Genomic DNA, 20247 nt, shown 5'->3' on the forward strand with positions numbered 1-20247 from the left:
CGGTAAGGAATCGAGTGCGTTTTAAGTCCCTCTGCACGGTTTTTAAGGGTCTGCAAGGTATAGGACCAACCATTTAAAACTCCAATTTCAATGGTACACTCCGAAAAGAACTCTTCGCTCACTGGGAGCCAAGCTAGTCATGGTGCCACCCACAAAAAAAGTATTGTGGGGTGGTTGAAGTTTTGCTTTTTGTGCAGCAAAAGCCCGAATGACCTTCCGTTCCACCTGAGAAATGCCACTGATCTTTTGGCATTTAGGAAGGGTCTAAAAACCTGGCTTTTTGATAAATAAGCGCTTGTTCTCCATTCTCTTCTTAAAGGAGAAGTGACTAGTGCCAGGACACCCTTGGGTAACAGCTGCACTCTAAAAATATCTATAACATAACATAACATAGTAAAGATACTGGTCACCTAAGATTCATTAAGGGTCCCTAAATGAAAGAGGTCTTGCATTCAGTCTTGAAAGTGGAGAAAGATATCTGTGCAGTGCCTCTGGCATTGTGACATTGTCTACTCTAGTGGCTTTCCCCCCTCTCATGGCAGTGGACGTACTATGGCTGATGAAGCTGGTGTTCCTTGCCATGTAATGGCACTCGTCCACCTAGCCGCAGTGATTGTAGAACCACTTTTGATTATTAAACTCCTCATTCGGAAAGGGCCAGGTGCAGTCCGTTTGTAAGGAGGCAACTTTCCAAGATTCTCCACACCTCTTCAACATTTATATGATATCATTGGTAATTGCCCTTGTTGAGCGAGGAGTTCGAGCCTTTAAGTACTCAGATAACACCCGGATCCTTCTGAGATTGGGTAACGATGCCGACTCCCATTTGGAGCTCCAACGGGGTGTGCAATTCATCTTGTCTTGGATGGGAAGCAATAAGTTGAATCTTAATGGAGAAAAAATGAGCTCCTCACTGTAAATAATCGCAGTGACCCCTGATTAGACACATATTGGCCCCTGGAACTGGACACTTCATATATCCTATTTTGGGTGATAAACTGAGAAAGATGAACATGTGATGAATATTACGAAGTCAGCAGCCATATTTTATAAAAAAATGAGTCGCGGCCTAATTGACGCCTAGTTAAATAAAGGCCAGATAACACGCTGGCACACATCTCGGCATTTATGTTTCTATTGCAATAGATTAATGTAAAAGGTACAAATGATTTAAACTAAAAAATAACTCCAGCTTAAGCCTGGTGGCAAAGATTGACTCTCAGCTGTACATGGTAGAACAGGTGTTATCAACAGTGTCGGCCTCTAGTTATGAACTGCACATTTTGTGAAACATTTCATATTATTTAGACAAGCAGAGCAAGCATCATGGTAACCTGTGCTTTGATTGGGTCCATGCTCGACTACACTAACACGCCCTACCTGGAATTGCCTCTGGAACTGATTAAAAAACTGCAGGTAGTCCATAATTCAGCTGCTCCTTTTATAGCTGGTGCTTCAAGGTCTGATCATATCAGTCCTATTTTGTATAAGCTCCACTAGTTGATGATTAAAGAGAGAATTCCATTTAAGATCAGCCTTGTACATAAATTTCTAATTGGCAGAGGCCTCTGTTTCATTAAGGAACAGCAAGTGAGATATCTCTGTGTGCACTACCAGTCTGTGGAATTCCTTACCAGACCACCTACGAGAACCAGTTTCCTTTTCGAAGTTTAGGCGCACCCTTAAAACCTGGTTGCTTGGGCAGGCATATCAGTAAATCTATCATGCTGATCAGACCCATGCTGATAGTATGCATAAAACATCTTACATAAGATAAAATATATAATGTGTAGGTGTAGGCACCTGGGCTCCTAGCTGCCACTTGCCGTTGGCATCCAGTTCCTGCTCGTTCCAGCCCGATCTAGTTGCCACCTTTTGGCCAAGTGACACTGTCGCTGCCGGGGTTCTTTTGCCCAGTTTTTTCTGCTTACCATTCTTCCCTCCAACAGAAGCCCCGCCTACCCCAGGACCTACTTAGTGCAGGCCATAGTGTGTCCGCATCAGTAGGCACCTGGGCATCTAGCTTGCAACTTGCCAGTGGCCTCCAGTTCCTGCTTGTTCCAGCCTGTTCCAGTTGTCACCTTTGGCCAAGTGACACCGCCGCTGCCCGGGTTTTTCTGCTCATTTTTTTCCTGCTCACTGTTCTTCCCACCAACAGAAGCCCCGCCCACCCCAGGACTTACTTAATACAGGCCATAGTGTGATTGTACAGCGGGCGTCCCAAAGGCAAGCCCGTCTGTGTCCATCCGTGCCTGGACCGCACCCAGCACCAGGAACCCTGGCCCCATGACCATCCAACACAACACCACAGCTGCCATCGGAGCCAACTACTTCTCCACCATCCTCCACGATCTCAAAAATACACTCTAGTAAACACGCTGCTGCTGTTGCACATCCACCAGCACCACAGTAGGACATTTATTCTGCACCCATTGCGATTTCACCTGCCACACATCAGACGCCAGCACCACCTCCTCCAAACAACTGACGCATGCCACTACCCAACACCAACTATCTGCCATCCACCTCAACGTCTGATCCCTTGGGAAACACTCCATCAAAATGTGGGACCTCCTCACCAGCAACACACCCAACCTTCTCTTCCTGACAGAAATATGGCTCAACAACAGCCTCCAACCCAGACATTGCCACAGCCATACCACTCACCTGCAAAATCATACACCAGGACCAAAGCCACAAACCAGGTGGAGGACTTGCTTTCATCTAAAAAACACGATTGACGGCACCATCTCTACGGACTCGGACACTAACCTCATAGAACACCTCCACTTCAAAATATGAACAGACTACAACACCACCTTCAAGGGAAACCTCGCCTACCATCCCCCGGGCGGAATTCTGTAACAACATCACTGACTTCATTGCTCCCCTCTCCATCAGATCACCAACTACAACCTCCTCGGGGACCTCAATTTCCACCTAGAAGACACCACAGATTCCACGGCCCTCCTCAACAGCCTCAGCAACCTCTGACTCACCAAGCTTGTCCAAGGACCACCCCACACGGCAGGCCACACCCTCAACCCTATTTTCTCCTCCAACAGGATCACTACCACCCACACGACCCAGCTCACATGGTCTTAACACTACATCATACATTTCAAGATGCCCGCCAACCATACCCCCCACCTGAAAAACCCAAAACACCTTCAAGACACTGGGGCAAAATATTCGAAGAAAACTGGACCAAAATCATACAGGAATGCCCACCCAACCACACCGGGGACCTCAACGTCGACACCAAGTTCTTTAATGAATGGTTAGTCGACTGCACCAACCGCACTGCTCCAACCAGAAACAAGACCCACAAAAACAACAACCCAGCTGGTGCACGAACAGCGTCAGAGAGTCCAACTGCCACTGCAAACAACTTAAGAGAAAATGCAGATTTGACAAAAACACCACCGCAAGATCCACAGACAAAGACACCCTCAGCCTCTACCACCAACAACTATGAGATGCAAAGAAAAAGGCCTTAACTCTCAGACTCAATGTCAGCTCCAACAATGGCAAAGAACTCTCCACCATCATCAAGGAGTTCTCCAATCCCGCAGCTGCCAACAATGACATAATCCCACCCCAAGCACTCTGCAACAACCTCTCAAGCTTCTTTGAACAGAAGATTGCCAAGATCTACAACACATTTGACCCACAGCATACCGATATGAACTCCCCCAACCAACCGGACACCTCCTTCATCGCCACACAGCAGCTAAGCAACTGGAAGCCCCTCTCAAATGAAGAAACCACTGCCCTGATGAATACCATCCACTCAGGAGCCCCCTCAAACCCTTGCCCCAACTTCATATACAACCTTTGAAGAACCATCATCTCCCTCACACTCACTGCCATTATCAACACCTCCATAGCCTCCACCACCTTCCTGTCTTGCTGGAAAGTGCAGAAGTCAAAGCCCTAGTGAAGAAACCAGCAGCAGACCCAAACACCCTTAGCAGCTACGGACCCATCTTTGCTCTTGCCTTTTCCATCTAAAGTCATTGAGAAAGCCATCAATACCAAACTTGCACACCACCTAGACCTCCATCAACTCCTAGATAGCTCTCAATCAGGCTTTCACAACAACCAAAGTTTGGAGACAACCCTCATTGCGGCCACCAATGACATCAGAAGCTTTCTTGACCAAGGAGAAATGGTCCACCTCCTCGACCTCTCCACAGCTTTTGATATGGTCTCCCACAACTCACTCATTAGAAATCTTCATCACGTGAATATCTATGGACCGGCCCTCAAATAAATATCCTCCTTCCTCATGGACAGAACTCAATGAGTTAGACTTCCCCCTACACCTAAGAAACTCATCTGCGGAATCCCTCAAAGGTCGTCGCTCAGCCCAACACTCTTCAACATCTACATGATGCCCCTCACGGACATCATCAGAGCCTTCAGCATCAACATAGTATCCTACACCGACGACACACAGCTCATTCTCTCCCTTACCGATTCAACCAGCACCACAGAGCAAACTTGGCCAACTGCATGAGCAACATCACTGCCTGGATGAAAAACAACTGCCTCCAGCTCAACATAGACAAAATCAAAGTCTTATCTTCGCCAACAACCACTCCCCTGGGATGCCTCTTGGTGGCCCTCTGAACTTGCCCCCCGTATCCCTTCGGACCATTCCAAGAACCTCGGGATCATCTGGGACACCATCTTCTCCATGAGCAACAAGAGCAACGCCGTCTCCTCATCATGCTTCTACATCCTGCAAATGCTACACAGGATTTTCAAGTGGATCCCGCTGAACAAAAAACGAACGGTCACCCAAGCTCTTATCAAAGTAGACTTTACACAAACGCCCTCTACATCGGAATCCCAGCCCCTGCCCTATGCCGACTACAAACAACCCAGAGAATGCCACTGCACGACTCATCCTGAACATCCTGCGAAATAACCACATCTCTCCTCATCTCAACAGCTCCACTGGCTTCCAGTCCAGTTAAAATGTAAGTCCAAGTTCCTCACCCACGCCTACAAAGCTGTCTATAACACCGGTCCAGCTTCTCTCAACCACTGCCTCAACTTCTACCAACCCACCAGACACCTTCAATCTGCATCCCAGGCAGAAGCACACCTCCCTCGAATCAAGAAGACTAGAAGTGGAGGTTGCTCCTTCTCAGTGCTCTTAGGCATGACCTGGAATGGCCTCCCAAAACACCTGAAAACCCCCCCCCCCCTCATGGACTTAAAAAGGAACCTCAAGACATGGGGGCTCCTCTACAGGCATGATCTCCTCCTCACCCCTGCCCTACTCAGAGCCTGGATACCCTTGCGGGTGATTAGCCGCATTTTACACATCCACATAACATAATACATGGAAGGGAACTTCCAGTACAATTTTCCATCCCAAGATCATAGCGAATTGCGACCTAACATTAGGGAGTAACTTTATCATACATACACTGATGGACTGCGCCACAACGACTTTGGAAGGTAAGGCAAAATCATGTGAATTGTATTCTAACCTCTGATGAAAGTTAATGTAGCCATATATGCACTTTGCTTTTGTGGTCTTGGTGTCTTAACCCTGTTATTAGGCCAACTTCCTCATTTGGTTCAACAATAGCCCCATCAATAATAGCCCTAAGGTCTACTGTGATAAGGAAAATTACCACTTTTCCATGCCCAAGATGATACATGGTGTTTTCTGGTATGTCTTCAGTTTTGATCCTTTTAACTGGAACTGGCTATGATTAATCAATTCTTTGGCATAGATCTACGTGAACAATCTAAAACATAACTATATTGATCAACACCTCCTCCCCACTTTAAAAAGACCAGGATGTCAACTGCATAACAACCCATGACCTTAGGTTACCTGAAGTGAAGGTATCTGTAGCTAGTGAATATATAGGGGGACAAATTAACCCTGTGCCATCCCCCAACCTGTGGACATGGTACTTGAGGAGAAAGGTCTCAATCTAACCCAAAGTCCTGGTACTGGAGGAGAAAGGTTTCACTCTAGTCTAAAGACATGGGACATGAGAAGAAAGGTCCCAACCTGACCTAAACACATGGGACTCGAGGAGAAAAGTCCCAATCCTATCCAAAGACATGAGACTTCAGGAGAAGGGACCATCTCTAACCTAAAGAAAAGGGACATGAGCAAAGGGAACCCACTCTCACCCAAAGAAATGGGACTTGAGGAGAAGGGTCCCACTCTAACGGGAAGAAATTGGACTTGAGGAAAAGGGTCTCATTCTAATCCAAAGTCTTGTGACTTGAAAAAGGCCGTCTCTAATTCGAAGACATAGGGCTTAAGGACAAAAGTTCCTGCTCTAACCCAAAGAGACGGGACTTGAGACGAGCCCCAATTTATTCCAGAGAAAAGGGACTTGAAAAGAGACATCTCACTCTAACCTAAAGACATTGTACATGAGGAGACCGGTCTCATCCTGATCCAAAGACATGGAGCCGGAGGAGAAAGGTCCTACGATTACCCAAAGAAATGGGACTTAAGGAGAAGGGTCCCAATGTAACCCAAAGACATGGTATATGAGAGGAAGGGTCTATTCTTATCCAGAAAGTTCTCAAGCTAACCCTAAGTATGGACTTGAGTAGAAAGATTTCAATCTGTCCCCAAAAACCAGGAGACTTGAGGAGAGAGGTTGGTATTTAACCCAAAGACATAGTATTTGAGTAGAAGAAAGGTTGCAATCCAACCCAAAGACATAGTACTTGAGGAGAAAGGTTGAAATCTAACCCAAAAACATGGGATTTGAGGTGAAAGGTTGCAAACTAACCCAAAGTCATCAGACTTGAGAAAAGGGTGATCTGGGAGCAATCGAGTCAATGAACAATCACTCCCAGAGGGACAATACAGTTCACATGTTCCAGTTGTGTGGTTTAGAAGCAGGAGAAAGCATGAGGAACTTTCTTCAACCCAGTCCTGTCCAAGGAAGATTAAAACTCAGCGTTATACTAATGGAGTGACCACTGATAGCGAAGATGGCCCTACGAGCACCCTAGGCTACCAACCTTTCACCTCTCATGGGGGTGAAGAGGTCGCCGGCTCTGTAAGGAGAGTCTTCACCTGGCTGTATGGAGTTGACTTACAGAAACCCAAGATTTAGTTTCCTGTGTGCTCTGCAGATTGTATGATGGCAGAAGGTACATGTGAGTACAGACCTTTTTCCATTCAGACAGACCCAGACTTCTGAATTGACTGATCCAAATGAAGTTTGAGAACCTGAAACTACTAAACTATGTGGTCCCCTTTGGGCCTTCCGTCCCCTGACCACACGTCAGAAACATCTGCTGGAAGGATCAACTCTCCAGACAGGCTTCCACATTATAGCATTGGCATAGCCAATAGGTCTCGCCTTTGGGACCTTATAAATGTTTAGCCATGCAACTGTTGATGTTGTTGTACCAAGGATATTGTGCTGCATAACTACATACTGATACGGTCCCAAAAGCGAGACCTATTGGCTATGCAAAGCTTGTTTTTGTTTTCTTTTAAGCAAGAATGTTGCTTTAAAAAAAAATGGTGATTTGTTCGGGAGTTTGGCAATGCATTGTTAACCCGAGAATGCATTTATCCACGGAGGTTACTACTGCATAACAGTGGGTACTTTTTTTGAGTCGCTTTATAAGGCAGAGAAAAAGAGTTCTAGAGGCCTGCTCTGGAGTACATTCATCAGATCTGGAGACCTGCTCCAGAGCACAGTGTCTATTTCTGGACGCCACCTCTGAGTACAGTCATCAGCTCTAGAGGCCTCCTCTGGAGCACAATGTCCTGTTCTGGATGCCTGCTCTGGAGTACAGTGATCAGATCTGGAGACCTGCTCCAGAGCACAGTGTCTAGTTGTGGACACCACCTCTGAGTACAGTCATCAGCTCTAGAGGCCTCCTCTGGAGCACAATGTACTATTCTGGAGGCCTGCTCTGGAGTACAGTTATCAGATCTGGAGACCTGCTCCAGAGCACAGTGTCTAGTTCTGGACATTACCTCTGGAGTACAGTCATCAGATCTGGAGACCTGCTCCAGAGCACAGTGTCTAGTTCTGGACCCCACCTCTGGAGTACAGTCATCAGCTCTAGAGGCCTCCTCTGGAGCACAATGTCCTGTTCTGGAGGCCTGCTCTGGAGTACAGGGTTTATTCTGAGGGCCTTCTCTGGAACATTTTGTAGAGCAGTGGAGGCGTCCTCTGGAGCACAGTGCCCAGTTCTGGAGGCCTTCTCTGGAGTACAGTAATCAGATCTGGAGACCTGCTCCAGCGCACAGTGTCTAGTTCAGTACACCACCTCTGGAGTACAGTCATCATCTCTAGAGGCCTCCTCTGGAGCACAGTGACTAGTTCTGGAGGCCTGCTCTAGAGTACAGTAATCAGATCTGGAGACCTGCTCCAGCGCACAGTGTCTAGTTCTGAACACTACCTCTGGAGTACAGTCATCATCTCTAGAGGCCTCCTCTGGAGCACAATGTCCTGTTCTGGAGGCCTGCTCTGGAGTACAGTGATCAGATCTGGAGACCTGCTTCAGAGCACAGTGTATAGTTCTGGACACCACCTCTGAGTACAGTCCTCAGCTCTAGAGGCCTCCTCTGGAGCACAATGTCCTGTTCTGGAGGCCTGCTCTGGAGTACAGGTTTCAGATCTGGAGACCTGCCCCAGAGCACAGTGTCTAGTTCTGCACACCTCCTATGCAGTACAGTCTTCAGATCTAGAGGCCTCCTCTGGGGCATCATGTCAGGTTCTAGAGCCCTCTCCAGGGCACAATATCTACTACTGGAGGACCAATCTCCAGAGGGTGAAGGCCAGGCTAGATAGAGTTTAAAGAAAGAATACTGGAGCAGTAAATATTTAAACAACAACTCGGGTTCTAGAGTGTAACTACTTATAAATGGGAGGAAAGACGAAAGCAGGGGATTCAATGAAGGCTTATAACTTCCCTTAAAGTAAGCGTACAAGAGGCCATATTCATTGAAACATTACTCTGGGGACCCTCATTGCCTACTGACAGACATCATTGCGAGCTGTCCACTGGAAGTAAATTATGTCATTTTTTCAGCTGTCCACTGGAAGTAAATGATGTTCTTGTTTTTTTAGCTGTCCACGGGAAGCAAATTATGTTTTTTATTTTTAGCAAACATGTGCATCGACTATTTGCACTTTAATTTTGGGTTGAAATCAAATACTAAAGAGCTGGCTGGTGGGATAAGAAGTTAATGATGGCATTCAATATTCTTTCCTTTTTGTACACAACTTTGAATGTTTTGTTCACACTTGTTCCCATTGCGGTACTAACATCTGAGAGGAAGCAATCTCTGAAGAGGGGGAGCTCTGAGCCTCGCGTCTGCCAGGCTCTACTCCGGAAGAAAGCCCATTGGGCTCATTGTTTGGCGACAGCAGTGTTCAGCGTATCTCCCTGCTGCAGGCTGCCGAGCCCCCTTGATGTCTTCATGCCTGTTTATTGTCACTGCCTTTTGGACAATCCGTAGCAGAGCTCAGCAGAGTGCGCTGTGGAGGCGCAGAGGCGCACAGGACTGCTGAAAGTGTCCCTTTGCTTGTATCCTTCTCTTATTCACTTTGATTTCTAAAGACTAGTTGGTAAACAGAGGGTGTTTGCATCTCTGCCCAAACCCTTAAAATCGTCCTCTCCTCTGAACAGTTTCCTGCCCAGAGGCCACAACCTGTCTTGGTGTCTCAACCAGCGAAGAGTAGGTTGGGATGACAGAGCTCGCAGCAGAAACCCCTCACTCAATCAACAACATTGCCAGGTCCCTTCCTGGAAATTGACATACCTTCAAGGAGTAAAAGTCACTACTTTTTCACAAGTTTAGGACTTGTGATCTGCAATGCTTCGACAAGGTTTTTAGTGGTTTTCACAGCAAAACCTGACATGCACAAATCATGCCTCTGAAGTCTTGACACGCTTTAATATCAACATAGACCTAGCATTGATTCTCAAGATCACAACATGGCTCTTGCCGCAGACATGCTAGAGAAGGGATTAGAATAATTGTTTCACCTATGTCGATATCTTATATGTTGATGGTTGATATGAAGTGCGTATCAAGAGCTTGATGTCGGGATAAGGAGCCGTTTTAAGATGAGTAAGGGTCTGCCAAAGATATCAAGTCACAGATTGGTGCTAGTTTCACCACTTTCACCAAGTTCTCTTTTGATGTCCATCATATGCATTTCACATCTCTGCGTGTAATTGTACAGCTCAAACCTAGCCGGAAGGCAGCACAGTGCTTTACAGGGTCATGGGCTATGATTCAGTCAATAGATGACAGTGGCGAGTGGCACCGATTGGGGGTGGGGGGTGAGGTGGTGTAAGATGAAAGAAATCGTACTCGATTGCCGCGTCTCTCCTCCGTTGTCCCACTGTCGTCTCTCCCAGCCAGAACTGGAAGCAGGAGGCTCCCCATAGACAATCACATAGCTACAATGCAGCATTGTGATTGGTTTGAGCGCCGTGGTTCAGAGCTCAGACAGGCAGTGGGAGCCTAGGTATGTTCTTCACCCGGGCTGTAATGCAGCTTGTGTGGAGAACATGAAAAGTGACGGCCGGCCAAACAATCATGCGCACTTGGAGTGGGAAAACCACTCCTCCCCCTGCTCCTGTGTGAGCAGCCCAGCCCCGCCCCACCCACAAAGCTGCAGCAGCAGGAAAACATAAAATGCTAATAACATCGAGTTATAACCATTTAATGTTTCCTTTATTTCACTGCTGCAAGCAGTGGGGCGACGCTCCTCTGCCTTAGCAGAGGATCAGTCACTGATAGGTGATCGATCGGGTAGCTGGGTTCTGAGATTGAAGGTGGACTGCTCCTTGGCAGTTCTTTAATGGGGTGTGTCTTCTGCTCTTTCCTAACTGGAGCGGGGTTAGGGTTGTTATGATGGTTAAAAGAATGTTGTTGCAGATCCTGGATATATAAATGGAGAAGGCCAGTTGCCTTGGTTTTTCTTTATATAACTAGAACTTTCGTTCCTACATATGGACATGTTTTCGGACTCTTTACATTGGTGGCACCTATCTAACTTGTAATGCAATAAGGTATTTGTATACCATTGATCCTAGTACCCCCATTACCTGTCTGCTTGTGCCCTAATAGTGATGCACAATTTCTTTCTAGCTCCTATGTTTGCCCATGACTTCAGGCGGTGAGGGAATGTACTCATTGCTGCACTGTCTGGGTTCCTGAGTTCGCCAACTCGTGAGAGCGAAGCTAGATTAAAGCACAAGGTAGAGTGGCTCACCTTTGTCTAAATACCACCCCTATAAGTAATAGTTGAGTAATAGCTGAGGAATTCAAGTGCCTTCTGTCCTGTCCACCTACTATTTCTCTTCTCTGTCATCACCACACCACCAACCACCACTCTCTTCCTTACCGGATAATCCTTGCCACTCCTAAACCCTTGGATTTAACATCACTCTTCATTCTACATCACTTTCTTCCTGTACACTACATGTAACATTAAGACATGTCCACCGATCACCATTCTTTCCTCATTCCATACAGCTTCTTTACCCTACAATACATGTAACCCTACAACTCGTCCATCTACAAGTACCCCTTTCTAAGACCCCACCACGTCTTACTCTATACTATATGTGACACTACTACGGTTCTATGACCACCAATTTCTTGGTTTCTACCCTCTCTCTAGTCCTACACTTCGTGTAAAAATACATGTCCACCAACCACCACTCTCTTCTCACACTACACTATTTCCTCATTCTATGCTACATGTAAAATAGCAACAAGCCCAACCACCACGAGCCTTTTCTCAGTCTGCATACCTCTTCCTTATCCTACTCTGCAATTATCACTACCACACCCTCAACACCCCCAACTACCTCTCCTTTCTTCAAATTTCACTGCTCTTCCTTATAACCACTACATTTGCAAAATTTCCACTGACCACCACTTTTCAGTTTTAACCGCATCTTTCCATATAACACAGCACACCTACTTACCACCCCTCTGATCTCACTGTTGACCAATTCTTTACCCTAGACCAGTGTTCTGAACCTGTGGTCCGGGGACCCCTGGGGGTCTGTAACGCTCACCCCCAGGGTCTGCGACTGCTCATAAAATAAGATAATATTAACAGAGTAATAAAGTATATATACACACAAGGAAGCAAAATGTGAAATCACTCAGTAAAAGGGAAAATGTGCAATTGGAGGCTACAAATTAAGTTGGCATTTATTTGTGTATTTGTCTATTATTTTTAATGAATGTTTGTTTCTGTATTTCTGTGTATAGTTTGAGGTTCAAATCATTAAAAATTGTGTAAGGTGGTGTTCCCTTCTCCCAATAATGACTCAGTGAGACTCCCTGGATTCCAATAATGATTCCGTGGGGGATCGCAGAAGTCGAAAGGTTAAGATAAGAACCATTGACCTAGACTACATGCCAAACCACAACACATCCACCTACCACTACTCCCATTAAACCCTTTCACTTCTCACCACTGCCCACCAGTCATAGCTGCCAACAAATCCCATCGTTGGCTCAACATCCCGTGATTCTGGGCAAATAACGTAATCTCCCCGTGCCTAAAAAGAAAATCTGACCTTGTGTATTGCAATCTGGTGCTCATGTAAAGTGATCTAATACACTTAGGCCATGTTTGTACTAGATAAAACTGCAAATATATATATATATATAGTTCAGTCTTCCACAATTTCTTTATCTGCACTTCATCTAACACTTCAACACCCAGCTATCACAACTGTCTTTTGAGCCCCACATAATTTCCATACACTACCTCTAAAACTAATCTCCCTACCCAATAATTTTGTAAGTTCAAAAACTTTTTGAATTCTTACAACTACTTCCTCTGAAACTACTCATCCTCCTCCTACCACACAACCCTAACAGCATCTGCCTCATCTTATTCCTGTATTACTTTTATGCAGTGCTTTACATGGGCCGGTACTGTCCGGTACGGAGTACTGGCACTTTTTTATTTTGAGAGGGAGAGTACCGGCACTTCTTAAGAGTGGCGTAATACTTTTAATTGGAGAGTATCCGCACTTCTCTGAAACAAGCCGGTACTCTGGTGCAGAGTACATGCACTTCTAGTTTTCTATTTCAAGCACTGCTTTCATGGTTACATTCCCCTCTATACACTCAATATTTGTTCAGCCGCCATGCCTCGCATTGCTATAATCTTTCTGACACACCTCTCCACCCATAGTCAATGTCTCTTTGGCCCGCTGCTTTCCCACCATGCAGTGCTGCTAGCAAAATATCCTGTAGCCCTCGCTAGGTCCTGCCACGTCTTATAAGATCCCTTACCTCTTGAATTAGGCATACTCTTCCGACCTCAATGCCCTTATTCATGCTTTCATTACTGCGTGGTGCTGCCTCTTTACCACCGCACTTCCTTCCTCAGCATTTCTAATGGGAATCGCTCCGACTGGATTCAGTTTTAAAAAATTGGGTTTTTGACAATGGACACTATGAGCCCAATTCACAAAGAGCCTCCTCGATTGGGGCGCAGGCTCAGCACTCGAGGCCGATTCTCTGCAATGAGAAACTGCAGGGGGTAGATTCCGCGACAAGAGTGGAGGCTGTTTGTGATTCGGGCCCTAAATGTCCAGCAATGAAAAAAAGGAATTTCAAGCAGTTAAATAAAGAAAAAATCCAAGGAAAACGAGTAGGCGGATCCTCCAATTGATTTCCCAGAGTCGGACGTCTCCTTACTTGATCTTCTACTCACTATTGCCCTAACAGTAATTTTAATTGACTGGAAATCCATCAACAATGTATCTTACCAAACTTGTTTTGCTTGGGTTACCTACTTGAGAAACACACATATAACTCAGTCCCTAAATAAAAACAACCCTATATTTTCACAACATATATGGGAAACACTCAATGTCTTTACTCACAGCTTATCCTCATAGGAGGGGATTTACCAATCCTTGTCACCTGAGTATAACCCATGGTTGCAACAAACTCTCCATCGTCTCACATGACTCTCGCCTCCTCCTCCTTTTCCCCCCATTCCTTTAACACTCTACCTTGTTTAAACTTGTTATGACACGTATGTCACGTATACGTTATTCAGGTCCAGTCCAAAGGAGCCATCCACAAATCTAATCCCATACACGAATCAATCATTCTTAATTCTTCTCTATTTTATTCTCCTCTAGTCACCTATTCAATCGCCAATCATCATCCCAAAGTGACTTACAGATGTTCTGTTACTTTTTCAACCATTATAAGATATTTTTCTTTGATTGCCATGCTCCTATTTACTTTACTTTAGTACATGTCTCACTATTTGTTCTTAATTGTACAAAGCTGTGTTTTGCTTGCATTTTGTTTTGTTGCTCTTTATTAAAAATGCTGATAAAATATTTAAAACAAAAACAGCAGGCATCAAATGGGATTGTTTTCCTTTTAGATCACCAACCTACAGGACGGAAATTGGATCCAGTCGAAACCTCGCTGACAGGAATTTGAAATGATTTGTAAGTGGTAAACTGGGGTTTCCAGTGTGGTCGTATCAGCATTCTCCTCTCAGCCCACACCACTTCTTTGCGCTTCATTCCATTCAATACCACAGCTCTTACACCAGCTACGGTTCTCCCAAGGACGTCAATTCACCAAAATGTCTGGGGTAGCGGAAGTGACAGCACATGCCATTTGACCTTTACTTTCACTCAAACATACATGCTTACACATACACATTCAGTCAGACACACAATCTCTCTTACATAAGCACACGGACACAACATACATTTAAAAGCCTTTTTTACTTGCCTTGGCTGCCAGATAGGGTCTTAGTCCAGCTAACTGTACTTACTGTTTTTTCATTGCAACATTAGTGAATAATATGATTTTATTCGCTATTAGTGTAATAAAATAAACTGACTGAAAACAAGGAAAGTGGTGCCCCAACGAATATCCATAAAGGCGAACTGCCCCTGTTTCCTGGGATTGACTTTGCCACATGTGAGGTCAAGGGTCGCAAAGGCAGTACCAGGGGTCGCTAAGGGCAAGCCAGGGGGTCTCAGCTGTAACCGCTAGTTACCCCTACATGATGTCCATGTGTTCTCCTGTTGACCAAATCTACTTTCCGAGAACCCTGCCTACTTTCCCTTCCAAGCTATTCTCTCTTCCCTATTATGAAGAGATGGGGAAAGGGGGTGTACAGGGAGCCCCCATAGAGAGTTTCAGTAACACCAGAAATTACTTTAAAGTGCCTTTGGGTACTTTGAGCAGTGGGTTTCAATAAGTAGCCCCCTGTGCTCAGGTTCTGCTAGTTACTAACCATTTAGAACCCTGCATGTAGTAAAAAATGTGTAGTGAAAATGTATTTTTACATGAGGCCCTGGCTTGCTCATGCTGTGCTGAGTGGAGGCGGGGTGGTCACATACAGCTCTTCCTGCTGAGGGCGGAAGTTGCAGTAGCCACCCCCGGGAGGAGATGGCAGGGAGGTGGCTCTGTCAGGCTGGGAGGAAGCGCTGTGCTGCCAGGAGAGAAGCAGTGGGTGTCGCCTGTTACCAGGAGACGAGACCCTCGAAGAGTCTAAAATAAAACGTGACGGTTGGGTGAGGTTTTAAATAGAAGGTTACACACAGCTGTGAAGATGGTAAAAAGTGTGTCTCTCTTGGGGAGGGGCGGTACTACAGAGACACAACTGCTGAGCAGCGTGTGCTGGCCGGAAGGGGCAACATCGAACCGAGCACTGATACAGAATGTTGAAGGGTCGGCATCCGGTCAGGGATGCGGGCACTGACAAAGAGTCGGGCAGCTTCCTGGTTTGGAGGACAACTTCCGGGTACTGATACAGAGAAACAGCATCAGGGCATTGATAGGGGGGGGGGGAATCTCTCAGATAATGATACAGAAGAGCAACAGCTGCCTATTGATGCAGAGGGCAATAATCGGCACTGATACACAGGGGTCACACCAGGGCCCTGAGTGATGCAGTCGACAAGATCTGGCGACTGGTGAAGATGGCCAGCATCGAAGTACACATGCTGAGAGAGGGGCAGCAGCTGGGCATTGCCGCAGATTGGCAACATGTGGGCAGCTAAACATAGAAGCAACAGCTGGACATTGCTATTAAAGGCCAATATGTACCTAGTGAAAGAGGGTATAGTCAGTCAGTGAGTGATGCAGTGGGCCATCAGTCAGACTCAAGGACAGAAGGAAGTTGTAGCGTGAGATGGGTGGTAATCGTGCACAGATACCTATCTATCATTTTTAGGCGAGGGTTTATTCCAAGTGAAATAGATACATGAATGATCCAACCAGGAGCAGGTGTGCCTTCCAGCTCAACCCTGGTGACCCTGGTGTCTGCCAAGGAACCCTCGCCGCCGTCGCATTCTGTGACATCACTAGGTGCCCTGGCAGGCTGGGCACCGCATAGCAAGATCTGGGCACTGATGCAAAGCTGCAACACTTGAGAACTAATGGAGAAAGGCAACTGCTGGGAAACCATACTGGGGGAAACAGGCAACTGTGAATAGAGAGGAGAAACATCTCAGCACATAGGCGAATGGGGATCATCCAGCCACTTATACAGAAGGCAACACTTGTCAGTGGCACCACGGAACATATACTGCGCGCTGGCACAGAAAGAACATCTCGCCATCCTCAATATGGGGGCCAGCTTGGTATATGAGGAGAAACATTCATACACAAAAGCCAATGCAGCAATAGCCAATACAAATGCTAAATGGCGACGCCAAAGCAAAGGCAGTAACAGCTGGGCATCAGCACAAAGGGGGCGATAATGAAAATCATGTATTGTGCCAATCACGCACCATTGAAGAGGAGGCAATGACTGGACACCAGTACAATGTGGCAACACCTACATAGCGATGCAAGGGTATCAAATGAGCAGCAATGCCAGTGCACATCAGATGAGCAGCTCTGCGAAAATGCAACAAGTGGGCAGGACTTCAATGGGGAAAACAAGCTGACAGCAATGCAAGGGGCAGCAAGCAAAGACCAGTGCAAAGGAGCCACACATGTACAGCAAAGCTAAGGCGCAGGAATAGTCTCTCCAAGCCTCTTAATGCAAAACATTGACAGTCAGCACCGAAAAGCCATTTCAGTGGGTTACTGAGCGATCAAGGTATAGTAAAAACTGATGCCTCCATTGGACCACACAGTGGGCAATACTGTGCCATGCAACTGCATAATTCGATACAAGGCTCACACAGCAGAGTAGCAGAAATGGTGCAAGGCCTGGTCGGAGTAGCACTACTTGCAGAAATGACCATTATGCACGGCATGACCAACATACACAACTAGCACAATTGAGAGGCGCAACTGCTATCATTTGGCAAGAAAACTGGAAAAAATCAGCTTCTTAGCACAATTGAATTAAGCAGCGTCGCTGGCATAAACAACTACAAAATGAACATACGTGAGCAACCGCCTACTATAAGTCAGCAGTTTACCTGGCATCATTCAGCTAACCTGGAAGCACCTATTGCATCACGCACCTGCACAATTGGTCTAGTTAATCAGCAGAAATGTATTATTAAGATTCAGAATTCATATAATTCAGCAGCACGACAGGCATATTTTCACTGCACCACTTGTATGTTTTGACAGCACAAGTGACATAACTGAGCAGCCACCTGGCATCATTCAGCAATGCCCAGGTGGCAGGGGCAGCGCCCTGGTACATTTGTGCACCGCTCAAACATTTTTGACACCGCTCTGGCTGAAGATGGCAGCAATCTGGAATATGATGGCAGCAATTCTAGTGGCTGAAGGTAGCATGGAATTATAGTTTCTGGAATTCAGAAGAGATGACCACTGGTACAGAAACTGGTATAGGCGATTTATTTCTTGGCACATTGGTGAAAGCTGGTACCATTTCTCCTAGAACAAGATGTAAGGTGCACGTCCCCCCATACTCTAAGGACACAATAGTTCAGGCAGGGTTTCCTATGAACCATAGCACGTCTGTGCACTTCCAGAGGTTTTACCAAGTGCCCTTTTTTCAGATGGCCACATAGCTCCATTTGTCGCTACAGAGTAATGATGTTTCTGGGCACCGACGCTGACTCTCAGGTAATAGACCATGGCACTGCCTTCCATTCATAACTGCTTCCTGAGCCTGTATTCGCTGTGTCGCTGTACTTGGCACATGGCTAGTAAACGCACTGCTTAGCTCTGTGTTTTCAGAGATGTCTTGTACGGAGATCCTCACAAACGTACTTTATTTTAGAGGGCTGGGATTGCTGGCTGGATGAAATGAGGCAGCGGTATTTACCTTTCCGCGTCTGGCTGGCCTTACCCATTTCCAGGAACAGTGCAAGGATTATTGCAGACTTCAGGGAAAGCAGGATTCTGGAGAAGACGCTGCGTAAATGAAAGACTATTTTAACCAGAGGTTAATCATGACATTGTTGGGGGCGTTTGTACCACCCTGGGCCCGTGGCATTGGTGACCATAAGAGGATCCGAAGATGGCTGCAGGTGGCTTGGCTTCGGCATTTGTCTCTCTCTTGCCCCCAGCCTTGGCCACAGGAAGAATCCACTGAGCGCAGCCTTTTGCTCAGCCTGGTGCCCACGATGCTGTTCTCACAGTCACTGCGCGGAGCCTCTGTACGGACACAGCAGGCATTGTGTGCATAGTGTGCCAAGTACCAGTGCTTAATTTGTGCCTGCTTTTATCGGTTCTTAGCACCGGATCCTGTTCACAGAGCCTCTGTCCGGGCACTGTGTGCAGAGTGTGCCTAGCACCAGTCTTTAGTTTGTGCAGGTGTTTGCGGTGGTTAGCATCGGCACTTATTTGTATGCAGTCTAACACACAGTTGTGCTGTCTGTATATTTTTTAGCACAGTTCATCAACAATGTATTCAATATACTTTTAAAACAATACAGAATATGTGGGTCCAGGCCATATTAATGTAGTGAGCCATCCGGCCACTATAATACATTGTAACACACCTCAGCCTCCGGCCTGGGCTCGGAATGGAGGTTATAAATAAAGGTGCCAGGAATCGCTTGTGGTTCTTGGCACGGAGACACTAGGACACGTGTGTCACGTATTATTTGTGCCCCCCAGCATAGGCCCGGTAACGACAGGGTGCCTCACCATATTGGCGACGAGGGCGGACCGAGCTGACAACGTGGCTAGCCCTCGGCTGTGGCGTGCGGCCCAGTGGAGTGCCCCCCTGCCAGTGACCTGATTGCAGAGGAAGCGTTGGTAGAGGTGCGCGGCCCCAAGGAACACCTGTGGCGGTGGTACAGCCCGAGCAGATCGCCGAAGCAGTTGTCTAGTGCAACGCGACCCGACTGCAGTGAGGTGAGGCAGACGGCGAGCAAGAGGAGGCGGCAGCTGGAAACCATGGCCCACGTGTGTGGGGGCCAAAGCAGGAGCGAGGGCGTGTCAACGCATGAAAGCACCTGCTGAGACTGTGCCGCTGGAGGCCACATCCGCCCTTCCCCCCACAGTGAACTCAACGAGCGTGCAAAAAAGGGAGCACATGGTGTAAGAGGCAGTGATTAAGCCTTGTGGTGCGTGTCCACAAGCAGCACGCCGGTAAGCAGAGCTGATCAGGAGGCTCTCCCCAAAGCCCCAATAAAGACTCAGGATATTGAAGAAAAAAGTGGGGGAAAAACACAGACACAGTCAGGAGAAAGCCTCCAACACATGCAGGATAGGATAGGATATGGGTTTATAAAGCGCTCGATTGCCGAAGCGTCTTGGCGCTGATAAGTGTGGAGGTGTTTCAGTCTTAGGCAGGGGCTACATTGAAGCAAACAGCCAAGTCTTCAGGACCTTCCTGAAGGATTGATGATTTGGCAAAGATTTCAAGGAAAAGGGCAGCTTGTTCTAAAGCTTCGCGGCACCGTTTGAGAAGGTTCTTCCACCCCATCTAACTCTCCTAGTCCTGTTCACCTGAAGAAGGCCCAAGGTACTAGATCTTAGGGCACGACCGGGGACATAAGGGATCAGCATTTTTTGGATATCTCTAGCTCTGCCCCCGAAGATAGCTTTGTGGACCAGGCATAATGCCTTGAATTCCACATGCTGTTGTACGGGAAGCCAGTGTAAGGCTCTAATTCCCGCCGACGTAGATTGCAGCCAAGATAAGAGTAAACAGGAAGTCCTAAGCCTGTGGGAATAGGACAGCCACCGACAGACAACAAGTGCTAACAGCAATACGCTGGGGCAGAAGGACAGACCAAGTCTAGAGTGGAGAGCATATTAGCAGGGGAACAGTGGAGCTACCAGCTACGCCACAAGTCAAACAACCA

At 46.8% G+C, this 20247-nt stretch overlaps 1 protein-coding gene and 1 long non-coding RNA gene across 2 annotated transcripts in view; one reads left to right on the forward strand and one right to left on the reverse strand.

The window, feature by feature from the left end:
- Positions 1 to 20247, reverse strand: part of DGKI (diacylglycerol kinase iota) — a 1070690-nt gene that overhangs the window by 921074 nt on the left and 129369 nt on the right. The gene's annotated exons all lie outside the window — the stretch shown is intronic.
- The window catches only part of LOC146854231 (uncharacterized), a 47927-nt gene continuing 42095 nt past the window's right edge, over positions 14416 to 20247 (forward strand). Inside the window, exon 1 of the long non-coding RNA XR_014981172.1 lies at positions 14416 to 14484. This is a non-coding gene — a long non-coding RNA (uncharacterized LOC146854231). The remainder of the gene's footprint in view (positions 14485 to 20247) is intronic.

The sequence above is a fragment of the Triturus cristatus genome, chromosome 4_1 (assembly GCF_964204655.1).
Source record: "Triturus cristatus chromosome 4_1, aTriCri1.1, whole genome shotgun sequence".
NCBI lineage: Eukaryota > Metazoa > Chordata > Amphibia > Caudata > Salamandridae > Triturus > Triturus cristatus.